Consider the following 14,982-nt stretch of genomic DNA (forward strand, 5'->3'; position numbering starts at 1 on the left):
ATTAGTGTTATAGTACATTTCAGCGATAAAATCTAGAATGGAATAAAATAACGATTGTAGATATACTCCACTAAAAATTACAGGAGATCATAAAGAAAATTGTAGTATGAGGCCATGAAATGCTTAGAAATTCCCACTACCCACATAATTCCTTTATTGGAAGCAAGTCTACAACGAAATTTGAAATGGCACTTGTACAAATCTTAAACATGGGTTGAAATCCTCCAATTTCTGATAGTTTGTTACTCCTCTTTAAGAAAGCGAAAATATCCCAGTTCCCACACACGGACGAGGATACCACATGCGCGGCCTTCATTCTTTTCTCGTCTTCCCAGTCCCCACACACGGACAAACGGTCACAACCCACACTCCCACAGGCCACAACACTCCAAGCATGCGGCCATGGAGCTGCTCCTTCTCCCTTCCCGTGCCACTGTGTCCCGCCGGCTCCTTCCCACCGCCCCAGTCTGCCGCGCCAGCGCGGCCACCTTCCGGCCGGCGGCCAGCCCCAGCAATGTCGAGGCCACCACTGATGCCACGGCGACAACGTCAGTAGCGAAGACCGGCCAAGAATGGGGCGCAGGCGGCCGCCAGGGCCAGATGTCGTTCCGGCTTGGCCCGGACTTGTCCGAGGAGATGAGGCGCGGGATGATGTGGCGGATGCTGGCCTTCCCCGCGGCAGCCGTGGCAGCGGAGGCCGCGCTCCTGTGGGTGCTCGACAGCGGCGGGGTCGGCCGTGCTGTTCGCGGCAAGGCTGCTCGGGTCCCAGTAGGGGTTCTTCTCCTCAAGGTGGGACGCCGCAGAGACGGGGTCCATGGTGGGGTGGGAGCTCGTCCTCCGGCATTGGAACGCGCTATCCATGGCCAGGGGTTCGTCCATGGAAGAACAAGATGACGAGGACGACGAGGAGTGGGAGTGGGTGTACGAGGATGACGACGAAGAAACTGAAGATTAATTATGTAGATGGAGAGGAGGGGCAGGGGAGGCGGAGGAGGCCGGGGAGGCGCCGGGGGTGGCTGGCGCGGGGCGGCCCTGGCGGCGCTGTTTAGCCCGTTCGAGCTCCAGGAGTGAGGACGGGGCAGGAGGCGGCCAGCAGCGCACGGGGCGCGTCACGAGGTGGGTGGGGAGAGGCGGAGCGCTGCATGGTGCGCGTGGATAGGAGATGCCGGCCGCGGGTGCGTGTGGATAAGAAGACCTTGACTACGGGAAGGGCGCTTCTATAAAAACAGAACATTTTTTCATTAAACAAAGGACCGCAGGTTGATTTCAATAAACCACAGGGGCTTTTTTGTAAAAAGCCACGACGTATGGCAGAAGCGCTCCACGCTTTATTATTAGGGGAGATAGCATTTAATAGGGTGATATATCAAGGAACCCACGTTATCACAAGGAAACAACTGCACCTGCAACTAGCAACGTTAACACATGGTTAAGCAAGCACTAACATAGCCAATCAGTTGTTTGCTAGGTTGTGAACATGTTGAAGGTTTTCATGGCAATGTTGAGGGGCTGATATTTAACAGGTGGTAGGCAACAAGACATAATCGATAGAAGTGATAAACTAGCATGGCAATGATAGTAATGGTATCTGGGGAAATGGTCATCTTGCTTGAGATCCCGCTTGGAAGAAGAATCACTCTGTGAAGCTGACAAACCGATGTAGTCGAACGGGTCCTCACTTTCCGACACGCTTGCGGAACTCTATCGAGACAAAGCAAACCGGAAACAAGAATCAACACAAGATATAAACCACACGATGCACAACACGTATGATGCACGAACGGTTGGATATATGCAAGACATGACATGTCAATTCATAACAATCAACTACTACACATTAAGTGAAGTTCAATATGCAACGAGTTGCATATTGACGAAACTCCACATACGAATTATTTAGTTCTATCCCGATTAGGTACACGTCAATATTAAATGTTGTTAAACATGGCAAGAGGTGAAGCGTAATTAAACTACCTATCTAAGCATTTTAAATGAGGTCGGAAATGACATATAGCATCTCCGAAATGACCCCATATGTTAATTTATAATTCTGACCAGATCTGAATTAACATGTTTAAATATTTCTTAAGCAGAAAAATAAATAGGTTCACATGATTCTACGCGCCGTTTCAATCAATTTACATATAGAGAACATCTCCAACGAAGCTTCGGTTCAAAAGATACAAACATCGCAAGATATGATGGCATGAATGCAATATGTGTGCAACGACAATCACAAGCATCCCAAGACATACAACCAGCAAGATAATATGAAACTACACGAGATTCTAAGCAAGTTTCATATAGGACACGATCAAAACGGAGCAACGGTTCAACAACTACGAGCTAAACAAGAAATCACTACAATCTGCCAAAATCAGCTACATAGCATTTTCTACGCCTTCGAACACTAGCTACACAAATCCAAAATGCTCAACTAAGGCATGAGATAGTAGAGGTCAAGATGCACTACAACATAGAACTAATAACTTTTACCAAGGAAGCATGGATTAGTAGGAAAAGAACTCACAAAAGGGCATCTCACATACAGTTTTAGACTTAGTGAAAATCCGAGTTTATGACAGTGCAGTTTTCGATCTGAAGGCATATTGACAGCAACAAAACTATATGCTACAGGTCTCCAAATGGCATGAAAGTTGATAGCATGCTAGAGAATCTTAAGGACTACAACTAACTCCATTGCACCAACCTCAAAAGAGCTACATATCACCGGATAAACTCACGGAAAGACAGCAACAAAATATAACATATTTCAGACTTAAAAATATTTCAGCATCTCCAAAACAACACTATTTTCTAGCATGTTGAGAACAAGCAAACCACATCTAAACATGGATTTCTATTGCAACCAAAATTACCAGAGGCTAGCCTACACATCCAAGGGCATATCTCTAGTTGACAACTCCTTCATATCATGCACAAATTAAATCCCATAAAATAAAAAAAAGGGCAACATGGCAAAATATCACACGCGCTAACTTGCTCAAAAGCTAAAATTAAATGCACAGTTAAATTCTATGGATTTTTCTACCCCGGAAACATATATAACATGTGGGGTTGCAAAATCAAAATAATGCCACACGAATATGCGAGAATATGTCCTAAGCACGATATAATAAACTAGCGACGGAATCCTACATGCAAAAATACAAAAAACTACTCTAAAATACATGGAAAAAGGTCCCTAAAAACATGAGCATTTCATCCACGGGGTTTGAGCAATCTGGACATGTACGAAAATTAATATGGGACAATTAACATAATAGGACAACATGTAAATTGAGGCATATGGCAAGTCAAATCACTTCAAACATGCATGCAAGTTGCAAGTTATGAATATACGGAAGAACTACACAAGTTTGATATATAAATCGCTCTGATCCGATACACGGTTTAAAATCTACGCCCGTTTCAAATATCTATATATTTCCTGAAATTAATTAATCATAGAGAAAGTCCTGAAATACTAAATGGGCCGAGTTTGAGGGCGCACATTAGCTACTTGACGCCTAGGCGCAGGATAGGCGCGGGGAAGCTCACCTTGACGGGCCGAGCCTAGGATGGAGAGGAGGCAACAGGAGAGGCGGCCTGGATCCTGGGGCACTGGTCGGGCCGGCTAGAAGGGGCTGGGCCCACCTGCGGGCGAGGCCACGGGCGACAAGCAGGGCACGCGCTCGCCGCGTCGTTCCTCCCTTGCTCGCTCCCGAGCTTGGGCCATGGTGGCGCCGACCACGTCACGAAGGGGGCCGGGAGGCGGCATTCCGGCGAGGGACCGACCAGGCCGTGGCAGCCGACGGCGGATTTGGCCGAGGGACGCTGCAGCGATGAGCTAGGGCGACGTGGCGGCCAGGATGAGGCGACGGCGGCTGGAGTTGTTGGTTGGGATCCATTCCCCACGTGCTCGATCGGCAGCGGCGCTCCATGACGACACGGCGGCGGCTTGTGACGAGGTTGGCCGGGGACGGCGCGTGGGCGAGCACGCTCGGGCAGGCAGGGGCGAGCGTCGGCTCGTGGCGAACCGGGCTTGGGCTGGCCAAGATGGGCTTCGGCGGGCCCGACGGCTGAGAGGAGAGAGAGGGAGCTGGTGGGAGGCGGCTAGGGTTGCACGGATTTCGAGGCAAGGGGGTTGGATGCCCAAAATAAGGAGGAGGGGTCTATTTATAACAATGTGTGTGTGTGGGGGGGCTAGGTTTAGCAGTTTTTCGCCCCGGTTTCAACCGCGCGATCGGAATCGAACGATCTCAAACACGGGACGGGCTATGTGGACGTGTAGAGTAGCTAGGCGGAGGTGAGAGGTAGAACAGGCACCCGACAACGTAATTTTTAAAACACCGAAAAATGTCCGACGATAGACCGAATACGGTGCCGCTATGGTCGACCGTTCAGGTACCAGACGGACTCCGATTGCGACGAAATTTGGCAGGCGGCCTACCTACATTAAAATAATACCGCACATCAAGTTCCAACCCAATAAGAGAAAGTTTTATACACACTTTAAAAAAAATTGACGATGCTGCGTGCGCGTGCGTGTGTGGTTGGGCTTAGAACGGGTAACGACGAAAATGGAGAGATCCGGCAACTAATAACGGTGCAAGTTTGAAAACTGGTGGCAACGGAATGCCGATGCAATGCGGATGATGCGCATGATGCGATGATGATGCGACAATCAAAAATAATCACACGACGAAAACGAAATAAAAGGGGAATATTCTGGAGCGTCGGTCTCGGGGTGTCACAGTCGGGTAGGCCATCTTTTGTTGATTCTTTGGGTTTTTTTTTTGCCTCCCTTGCATGTGCGAGGAGGAGTGGTACGTCTCAAACGTATCTATAATTTTTGATTGTTTCCTGCTATTATCTTGTCATCTTTGGATGTTTTATGTACCTTTTATATCTTGTTTGGGACTAACTTATTAATTCAGTGCCAAGTGCCAGTTCCTGTTTTTTCTGTGTTTTTGACTCTTTTCAGATCTGATTTTGGAATGGAGTCCTAACGGAATAAAATCCCCGAAATGATTTTTTCCCGAACGGAAGAAGATCAGGGGGCCTGTGGGCCAAGCCAGGAGGGCACCAGGGAGCCCACAAGCCCCCACTCCGCCACCAGGGGGGAGGTGGAGGTGGGCAGGCTTGTGGCCACCCTGGTGCCCCCTGACCTAGATCTTGCGCCTATATATTCCCTAAAAATAAAAAATAATCAGGGGAGCCTCGAAAATACTTTTCCGCCGCCGCAAGCTTCCGTTTCCGCGAGATCTCATCTGGAGACCCTTCCCGGCACCCTACCGGAGGAGACTTTCGAGTTGGAGGGCTTCATCATCATCGCCCCTCCAATGACTCGTGAGTAGTTCACTTCAGACCTACGGGTCCGCAGTTAGTAGCTAGATGGCTTCTTCTCTCTCTTGTATCTTCAATACAAAGTTCTCCATGATCTTCATGGAGATCTATCCTATGTAATCTTCTTTCGCAGTGTGTTTGTCGAGATCCGATGAATTGTGGATTTGTGATCAGATTAACTATGATATATATTTGAGTCTTTGCTGATTTCTTATATGCATGATTTGATATCCTTGTAAGTCTCTCCGAGTCTTGGGTTTTGTTTGGCCAACTAGATCTATGATTCTTGCAATGGGAAAAGTGCTTGGTTTTGGGTTCTTACCATGTGGTGACCTTTCCCAGTGACAGTAGGGGCAGCAAGGCACACATTGAGTAGTTGCCATCAAGTGTAACAAGATGGGCTCTGTCGTTGATATGAGATTGTCCATCTACATCATGTCATCTTGCTTAAGGCGTTACTCTGTTCTTTTGGACTTAATACACTAGATGCATGCTGGATAGCGGTCGACGTGTGGAGTAATAGTAGTAGATGCACAAAGTATCGGTCTACTTGTTTTGGACGTGATGCCTATAGATATAAACATTGCCATTGATATTGTCACGACTTTGCGCGGTTCTATCAATTGCTCGACAATAATTTGTTCACCCACCGTCTACTTGCTTTCGTGAGAGAAGCGACTAGTAAACACTACGGCCCCTGGGTCTATTCACATCTATCGTTTACACCTCCTCTTTTACTTTGCTTTGTTACTTTGTTGCTTTCAGTTCTCACTTGGCGAACAATCTATAAGGGATTGACAACCCCTTCATAGCGTTGGGAGCAGGTTCTTTGTGTTTGTGCAGGCTCTTGAGATACTCCTCCACTGGATCGATACCTTGGTTCTCAAACTGAGGGAAATACTTACCATCGCTGCGCTACGTCACCCTTTCCGCTTCGAGGGAACACCAATGCAAGGCTCCAAGGCCACGGGGGAAATCCTTTGCATATTTGCCTAGGAAGTCCCTTAAGGCATAGCCGTAGCAGAAGGATTCCTGGTGCCGTCGACACACCTATTTCTGGCGCCATTGGAAGATCTTTTGTTGCAGTAGCATAGCTGACATCAGAAGTATTTCTGGCGCCGTTGCCGGGGAAGAGAGATCAAGATCTATCCAAGTAGGTCTCACAAACTCATCTCCTGCATTTAGTTTTTTGCGAGTTGCCTCTCGTTTTCCTCTCCCTCACTTCACATTTGCCGTTTTCATTTGCCTTTCTCCTTTGCCGTTTTGTTGCCTTTGCCGTTTTCCTTTGCCGGTTCTCTTGCTTGCTTGTGTGCTTGTTGGTTTGTTGAAGTCATCATGGCTGAAAATACCAAACTTTGCGACTTCTCGAGCACTAATAATAATGATTTTATTAGTACTCCGATTGCTCCCGCCACTAGTGCGGAATCGTATGAAATCAACGCAGCTCTGCTGAATCTTGTTATGAAAGAGCAATTCTCTGGCCTTCCTAGTGAAGATGCCGCATCCCATCTCAATACCTTCATTGAGCTTTGTGATATGTAAAAGAAAAGAGATGTGGATAATGACGTGATTAATTTGAAACTTTTCCCTTTCTCATTGCAAGATCGCACAAAAACTTGGTTTTCTTCTTTGCCTAAAAATAGTATCGATTCTTGGGATAAGTGCAAAGATGCTTACATATCCAAGTATTTTCCGCCGGCTAAGATCATCTCCTTACGTAACAATATCATGAATTTCAAGCAACTTGATCATGAACACGTTGCACAACCTTGGGAGAGGATGAAGCTTATGATTAGAAATTGTCCCGCTCATGGCTTGAGTTTGTGGATGATTATACAAATCTTTTACGCTGGCTTGAATTTCGCTTCTCGCAATATCTTGGACTCCGCTTCCGATGGAACGTTCATGGAAATCACGTTAGGAGACACTACAAAACTCCTAGACAATATCATGACCAACTACTCTCAGTGGCACACTGAAAGGTCGCCTGCTAGAAATTAACTCGCTTAGTTCTAAGATGGAAGATTTGATGAATTTTGTTGCTAGTAGAAACGCTACCATAGATCCTAATGACATGCCACTATCTTCTTTGATTGAGAGTAGCAACACTAGTTTGGACGTAAATTTTGTTGGTAGGAACAATTTTGGCAACAACAATGCTTTTAGAGGAAACTATGTTCCTAGGCCTTTTCCTAGTAACTCCTCTAACAATTATGGCAATTCCTACAACAACACTTATGGAAATCACAACAAATTACCCTCTGATTTAGAGAGTAATATCAAAGAGTTCATTAACTCTCAAAAGATTTTCAATGCGTCCATAGAGGAAAAACTACTCAAAATAGACGATTTGGCTAAGAGCGTTGATAGGATGTCTTATGATATTGATGCTTTGAAAGTTAGATGTGCTCCTCCCAAGGTCAACTTGGATGAAACTTTGAAAGATATGCGTATCTCCATGAATGAGAGCAAAGAAAGAACCTCCCAAATTGGCGCTAGACATGAATGGTTTAAAAGGGTGTGTTCTAGTGATGCAAATCACGAGGATCTTAAAGTTCTTGGTGTTTCTCCTCTTGAATCTTTGTTTTCGCGTGTCAAACCTATTTATGGAGGGGTTGGATATGAATCCACTTTGGTTGAAAAACGCCCCAATGATTCGGAGTCCACCTATCTTGAGGATAAAGGTGTGGAGAGTGGAGTAGAAGAAGTCAAAATTTTGGGTAGTAATGGAACTCCCACTTTGGATTTCAAGGAATTCAATTATGATAATTGCTCCTTGTTTGAATGCATTTCTTTGATGCAATCCATTGCAAACTCTCCACACGCTTATAGCCAAAGCAAAGCCTTTACCGCGCATATTGTAGATGCTATGATGAAATCTCTTGAAGAGAAGCTCGAACTAGAAGTCTCTATACCTAGAAAACTTCATGATCAGTGGGAACCTACTATCAAAATCAAGATCAAAAACTATCAGTGCAATGCTTTGTGTGATTTGGGTGCTAGTGTTTCCGCGATTCCAAAGTCTTTATGTGATATTCTTGGTTTTCATGAGATTGAAGAGTGTTCTCTTAATTTGCATCTTGTGGATTCTACTATCAAGAAACCCATGGGAAGGATCGATGATGTTCTTATTGTTACAAATAAGAACTATGTACCCGTGGATTTCATTGTACTTAACATAGATTGCAATCCTTCATGTCCCATTATTCTTGGTAGACCTTTCCTAAGGACTATTGGTGCTATCGTCGATATGAAGGAAGTGAATATTAGATTTCAATTTCCTTTGAAGAAGGGCATGGAGCACTTTCCTAGAAAGAAAATAAGATTGCCTTATGAATCTATGATGAGGGCTACTTATGGTTTGAGCACCAAAGATGACTATATGTGATTCCATCACGTTTTGCCTAGCTAAGGGCGTTAAACAAAAGCGCTTGTTGGGAGGCAACCCAACGAATCTATCCTTTTTTTTTTCTGTTTTGTGTTTTCCACACTTTCATAATTCTGTTATGATTGTGTTTTTTGTGTTTCTTTTTGCGTTTGTGCCAAGCAAAACCGTTATGATTAGTCTCGGGGATGATCGTTTGGTCATGCTAGAAAAGACAGAAACTTTCTGCTCATGAAAATATTTTTCATTTTTTTTCTGTAAGAGATTTTGAGTTGATTCTTTTTGCTGCTGATTGCTATGCAAATTCTTCAGACTCTCGTAATTTTCAGAATTTTTGAAGTACCAGAGGTATACGAAATATACAGATTGCTACAGACTGGTCTGCTGTTAACAAATTCTGTTTTTGTTGTGTTGGTTGCTTATTTTGAGGAAACTATGGATAGTACCGGGGGGGTATTAGCCATGGAAGATTGAAAATACAGTAATCCAACATCAGCATAAGTAGAATTTAAGTTTTGTACAGTACCTAAGGAAGTGATGGTTTGCTTTCTCATACTAATGTTATCACAATTTTCTGTTTAAGTTTCGTGTTGTGAAGTTTTCAAGTTTTGGGTGAAGGTCTTATGGACAAAGAGATAAAGAGTGGCAAGAGCTCAAGCTTGGGTATTCCCAAGGCACCCCAAGAGATTCATGGATGCCATAAAAGCCTAAGCTTGGGGATGCCCCGGGAAGGCATCCCCTCTCTCGTCTTCAATCCATCGGTAACGTTATTTGGGGCTATATTTTTATTCAACACGTGTTATGTGTTTTTGCTTGGAGCGTCTTGTATCGTAGGAGTCTTTTATTTTTATTGTGTCACAATCATCCTTGCTGCACACCTAGAGAGAGAGACATGCACACACCGTGATTTTGTCGAGCTTCACTTATATCTTTTGGTAGACAATTCAACTCACATGTGCTTCACTTATATCTTTTGAGCTAGATACTTTTGCTCTATGTGCTTCACTTATATCTTTTAGAGCGCAGCGGTGCGTGGCTTGGTAGTTGATCTATGCTTTGAAAGTAGTCTCAAAAGGGGTAGTTATCCAAAGGGATACGAAAACTTCCACCTTCATGTGCATTGAATAGTTAGAGAAGTTTGATTCATCTCAATTAGTTTTGAGTTGTGGTTTTGGTAATATTGAAGTTATGCTAGTAAGGTGTTGTGGATCTAGAAATACTTGTGTTGAAGTTAGTGATTCCTGTAGCATGCACGTATGGTGAACCGCTATGTGATGAAATCTGAGCATGATTAGTCTATTGATTGTCATCCTTTGCGTGGCGGTCGGGATCGCGCGATGGTTTATACCTACCAACCCTTCCCCTAGGAGTATGCGTTGAATGCTTTGTTTCGATTACTAATAAAACTTCTGCAACAAGTATATGAGTTCTTCATGACTAATGTTGAGTCCATGGTTTAGATGCACTTTCACCTTCCACCATCACTATCTTCTTAGTGCCGTGCAACTTTCGCCGGTGCACAAAGCCCACCATTAGCCTCCCTCAAAACAGCCACCATACCTACCTACTATGGCTTTTTCAAAGTCATTCTGAGATATATTGCCACGCAACTCTCACCATGACATGTGCCGTCACGTCTACATTGCCATTGCAGGATCGTAAGATAGCTAGCATGATGTTTCCATTAATGTCTATGCCATGCTAGATCATTGCCACGGTACACTATCGAAGGCATTCCATATAGAGTCATAGTTGCTCTAAGTTTTGAGTTGAAAGTGTGATGATCATCATTGATGGAGCATTGTCCCATATTAGGAAATAAAAGAGGCCAAAGAATCCCACCTAACAAAAGAGAGGCCAAAGAGCCCACCAAAAAAATAAAAAACTGAGAGAAAAAGAGAGAAGGGACAATGCTACCACTTTTTCCACACTTGTGCATATTAAGCACCATGATCTTCATTATTGAGAGTCTCTCGTTTTGTCACCACCATATAGCTAGTGGGAAATTTTCATTATATAACTTGGCTTGTATATTCCAATGATAGGCTTCCTCAAAATTGTCTTAGGTCTTCGTGAGCAAGCAAGTTGGATGCACACCCACTAGTTTTCTTTAAGAGCTTTCGCTTACTCTTGGCTCTAGTGCATCATTTGTATGGCAATCCCTAGTCATTCACATTGATATCTATTGATGAGCATCTCCACAGCTCATTGATATGCCTAGTTAACGTGACTATCTTCTCTTTTTTGTCTTGCAACCTCCACCACACTCCACACCATCTATAGTGCTATAACCATGGCTCACGCTCTTGTATTGCGTGAGAGTTGAAAAGGTTTGAGAAAGTAAAGTGTGAAACAATTATTTGGCCAATACCGGGGTTGTGCATGATTTAAATTAGTTGTGCAATGATGATAGAGCATAGCCAGACTATATGCTTTTGTAGGGATAACTTTCTTTTGGCCTTGTTATTTTGAAAGTTCATGATTACCTTGCTAGTTTGCTTGAATTATTATTGTTTCCACGTCAATAGCAAACTATTGTTTTGAATCTAATGGATCTGAACATTCACGTCACATAAGAGGAGTTACAAATGACATCTATGCTAGGTAGCATGAAAGCATCAAAAATTCATTCTTTATCACTTCCCTACTCGAGGACGAGCAGGAGTTAAGCTTGGGGATGCTTGATACGTCTCAAACGTATCTATAATTTTTGATGGTTTCATTCTGTTATCTTGTCATATTTGGATGTTTTATGTACCTTTTATATCTTTTTTGGGACTAACTTATTAATTCAGTGCCAAGTGCCAGTTCCTCTTTTTTCTGTGTTTTTGACTCTTTTCAGATCTGATTTTGGAACGGAGTCCAAATGGAATAAAATCCCCGAAATGATTTTTTCCCGAACGGAAGAAGATCAGGGGGCCTGTGGGCCAAGCCAGGAGGGCTCCAGGGAGCCCACAAGCCCCCACTCCGCCACCAGGGGGGATGCGGCGGTGGGCAGGCTTGTGGCCACCCTGGCGCCCCCCTGACCTAGATCTCGCGCCTATATATTTCCTAAAAATCAGAAAAAATCCAGGGGAGCCTCAAAAATACTTTTCCGCCGCCACAAGCTTCCGTTTCCGTGAGATCTCATCTAGAGACCCTTCCCGGCGCCCTGCTGGAGGGGACTTTGGAGTTGGAGGGCTTCTTCATCATCATCATCGCCCCTCCAATGACTCGTGAGTAGTTCACTTCAGACCTACGGGTCCGTAGTTAGTAGCTAGATGGCTTCTTCTCTCTCTTGGATCTTCAATACAAAGTTCTCCATGATCTTCATGGAGATCTATCCTATGTAATCTTCTTTCGCAGTGTGTTTGTCGAGATCCGATGAATTGTGGATTTGTGATCAGATTATCTATGATATATATTTGAGTCTTTGCTGATTTCTTATATGCATGATTTGATATCCTTGTAAGTCTCTCCAAGTCTTGGGTTTTGTTTGGCCAACTAGATCTATGATTCTTGCAATGGGAGAAGTGCTTGGTTTTGGGTTCTTACCATGTGGTGACCTTTCCCAGTGACAGTAGGGGCAGCAAGGCACACATTGAGTAGTTGCCATCAAGGGTAACAAGATGGGCTCTATCGTTGATATGAGATTGTCCATCTACATCATGTCATCTTGCTTAAGGCGTTACTCTGTTCTTTTGGACTTAGTACACTAGAAGCATGCTAGATAGCGGTCGACGTGTGGAGTAATAGTAGTAGATGAAGAAAGTATCAGTCTACTTATTTCGGACGTGATGCCTATAGATATAATCATTGCCATAGATATCGTCACGACTTTGCCCGGTTCTATCAATTGCTCGACAGTAATTTGTTCACCCACCGTGTACTTGCTTTCATGAGAGAAGCTACTAGTAAACACTACGGCCCCTGGGTCTATTCACATCTGTCGTTTACACCTCCGCTTTAACTTTGCTTTGTTACTTTGTTGCTTTCAGTTCTCACTTGGCGAACAATCTATAAGGGATTGACAACCCCTTCATAGCGTTGGGAGCAGGTTCTTTGTGTTTGTGCAGGCTCTTGTGATACTCCTTCATTGGATCGATACCTTGGTTCTCAAACTGAGGGAAATACTTACCATCGCTGCGCTACATCACCCTGCCCGCTTCGAGGAAACACCAACGCAAGGCTCCAAGGCCGCGGGGGAAATCCTTTGCATATTTTCCTAGGAAGTCCCTTAAGGCGTAGCCATAGCAGAAGGATTCCTGGTGCCATGGTCACACCTTTTTCTGGCGCCATTGGAAGGTCTTTCGTTGCAGTAGCATAGCTGACATCAAGGAGGCATGAGTGTTGCGGAGGGGCGGGAACGCGCCACCTGGCGGGAGCAAGAGATCGCCGAGCGAGCGTGGTTGGAGGAGCAGCACCGCGGGTGCGAGGACGCAGCGAGGAGGTCCGAGCCCACGACAGACCGTGCCGAAGGATCAGACGACTCGACGTCGTGGGGGCATGCCCGAGCCATGTCATCATTGCACACGGGAGGGAGGGCCGAGACCGACGCCCACGCTGAGATAGAGGGGCGCGTCCCGTTCGTCGTTGTGCCAGACGTGGAGGCCTCGTGAGGCCCTAGGGTGACCGTGCAGAGGACCCCGACACGGATCGGGGTGATGACGAGGCCAAGAGGGACACAACCGATGGCGATATCGACGCCCCAAATGCCGCAGGGTTGGAGCCGTCGAAAAAAACCCTCACCCGACTCGATGCCGACGCTGCCGGGACCGAGCGTCGTGGCATCAAGCAGTTTGCGGCCATCTAGCACCGGGCCCCTTGTGGTGGTGCTCGGGCGGTCGGCTCCGAGCGGAGCCGGAGCCGGCTTCCGAGCCGAGCCGCAGAAGTTGTCACATCCCTAGATTATTGCTTTTAGTTAGTTGCATGAGTGAGCATTCATGCATGCATTTAAATCCATTTGAATTTGAATTGGGGATGATCAAACCCTATCACCAAATAAAAGTCAAATATGTTCAACCAAAAATACTTTCAATGAACCAAAGTGGCCTTCTAAAAATGTTGATCGTTTCTCGTAAATGTGGTAACATCAACGAGAGGTTAAGCATATTTTTTCCATGTCACTTTTTGTTGTTGAATTAAGTCAATAAGTATTTGAATTGGAGCTATTAAATGATAAATATAATTGCATAGCTCCAAATAATCTGAAACTTGGTAAGGGCCTCTGAAATAATTCATTCAGAGTCCATAAAAAGTTTGAGATTCTATAAAAATGATTTGGTTTGTAAATCAAATCAAAACAGATTAGAAAATTAGAAAACTAAAACAAATTAGAAAAAAATGAGAGAGAGAGAAACTTACCTGGTCCAGTGGTGGCCCAACCCACCACCAGCTCCCGTGTCGTCTTCTTCCTCTGCTAGTAGGCACACGAGAAGGAGGCCACGGAGGGCTGGCTGGGCGCCATGCTGACAGCTGCTTGGCTGCCTTCCCCGTCGTGCTGGCAGGGGGATAAGCTCACTAGGAGCCGTTCTGATTGCCCCCTCCTTCCTCTCGCTCCCTCTGCTCTCTTTCCCCTCGCCTCTGCTCTCTCTCGCCTGCCGAGAGCACGTCGATGAGCACCACCGCATTCTCGTCGTTGCCTCGCCTCCCTGAGCTGCCCAACACCTCTGCCAACTCGCGCTGCTCCTCCGAGCCAAAGGAATCGAGCCCGCATGCATATAAACACCGACATCGACTCCAAATCCAAGCCTCTGCCACGGACAACCGTGGCCGATTTGCCCAAGGCAGGCCTTCCCTGAGCTCGCCGTTGCCGTTGCTAGAACTGCTGTGAGCCCCTGGCCGTTTCCCCTCGCTTCCCTTCTCTTCCCGTGCCCTGTAGCTCCCGCACCGCATGCAGACGATTTCCACCGCCGCAGTGGCTCATCGCCGGTGCACTTCCGGTGCCCTCCGGCTACCCTGCTGCCGCCAACAGAAGTACCGCAGCTGCCCGAACCAATTCCGCCCGTCCGCACGTCGAATGGACACCGGAGCGGCGATTCTGGCGAGCCTCCGTCGCCGTGTTGGTCGCCGGCGTCGACCTCTCTCGCGTGAGCCACTACCATGTGGGCCCGGTTTTCCATAGATTAGGTTAAGAACTAATCACCCCCCTAATTTTATCCCTTTGTAACTGCCACTTGGTCCGGGCCGTTAATAATGTTTAGTTAGGTTCTAGTTAATGCCTTTTTGCCACAACGTCACTTACGTGCGGGTCCCAGTGCCAGTTTTGA

At 45.7% G+C, this 14,982-nt stretch overlaps 1 pseudogene; it reads left to right on the forward strand.

The window, feature by feature from the left end:
- Positions 1 to 402: 402 nt before the first annotated feature.
- On the forward strand, positions 403 to 955 carry LOC123439938 (annotated as a pseudogene).
- Positions 956 to 14,982: the final 14,027 nt, after the last annotated feature.

This window comes from Hordeum vulgare, chromosome 3H (assembly GCF_904849725.1).
Source record: "Hordeum vulgare subsp. vulgare chromosome 3H, MorexV3_pseudomolecules_assembly, whole genome shotgun sequence".
In the NCBI taxonomy this organism is placed as follows: domain Eukaryota; kingdom Viridiplantae; phylum Streptophyta; class Magnoliopsida; order Poales; family Poaceae; genus Hordeum; species Hordeum vulgare.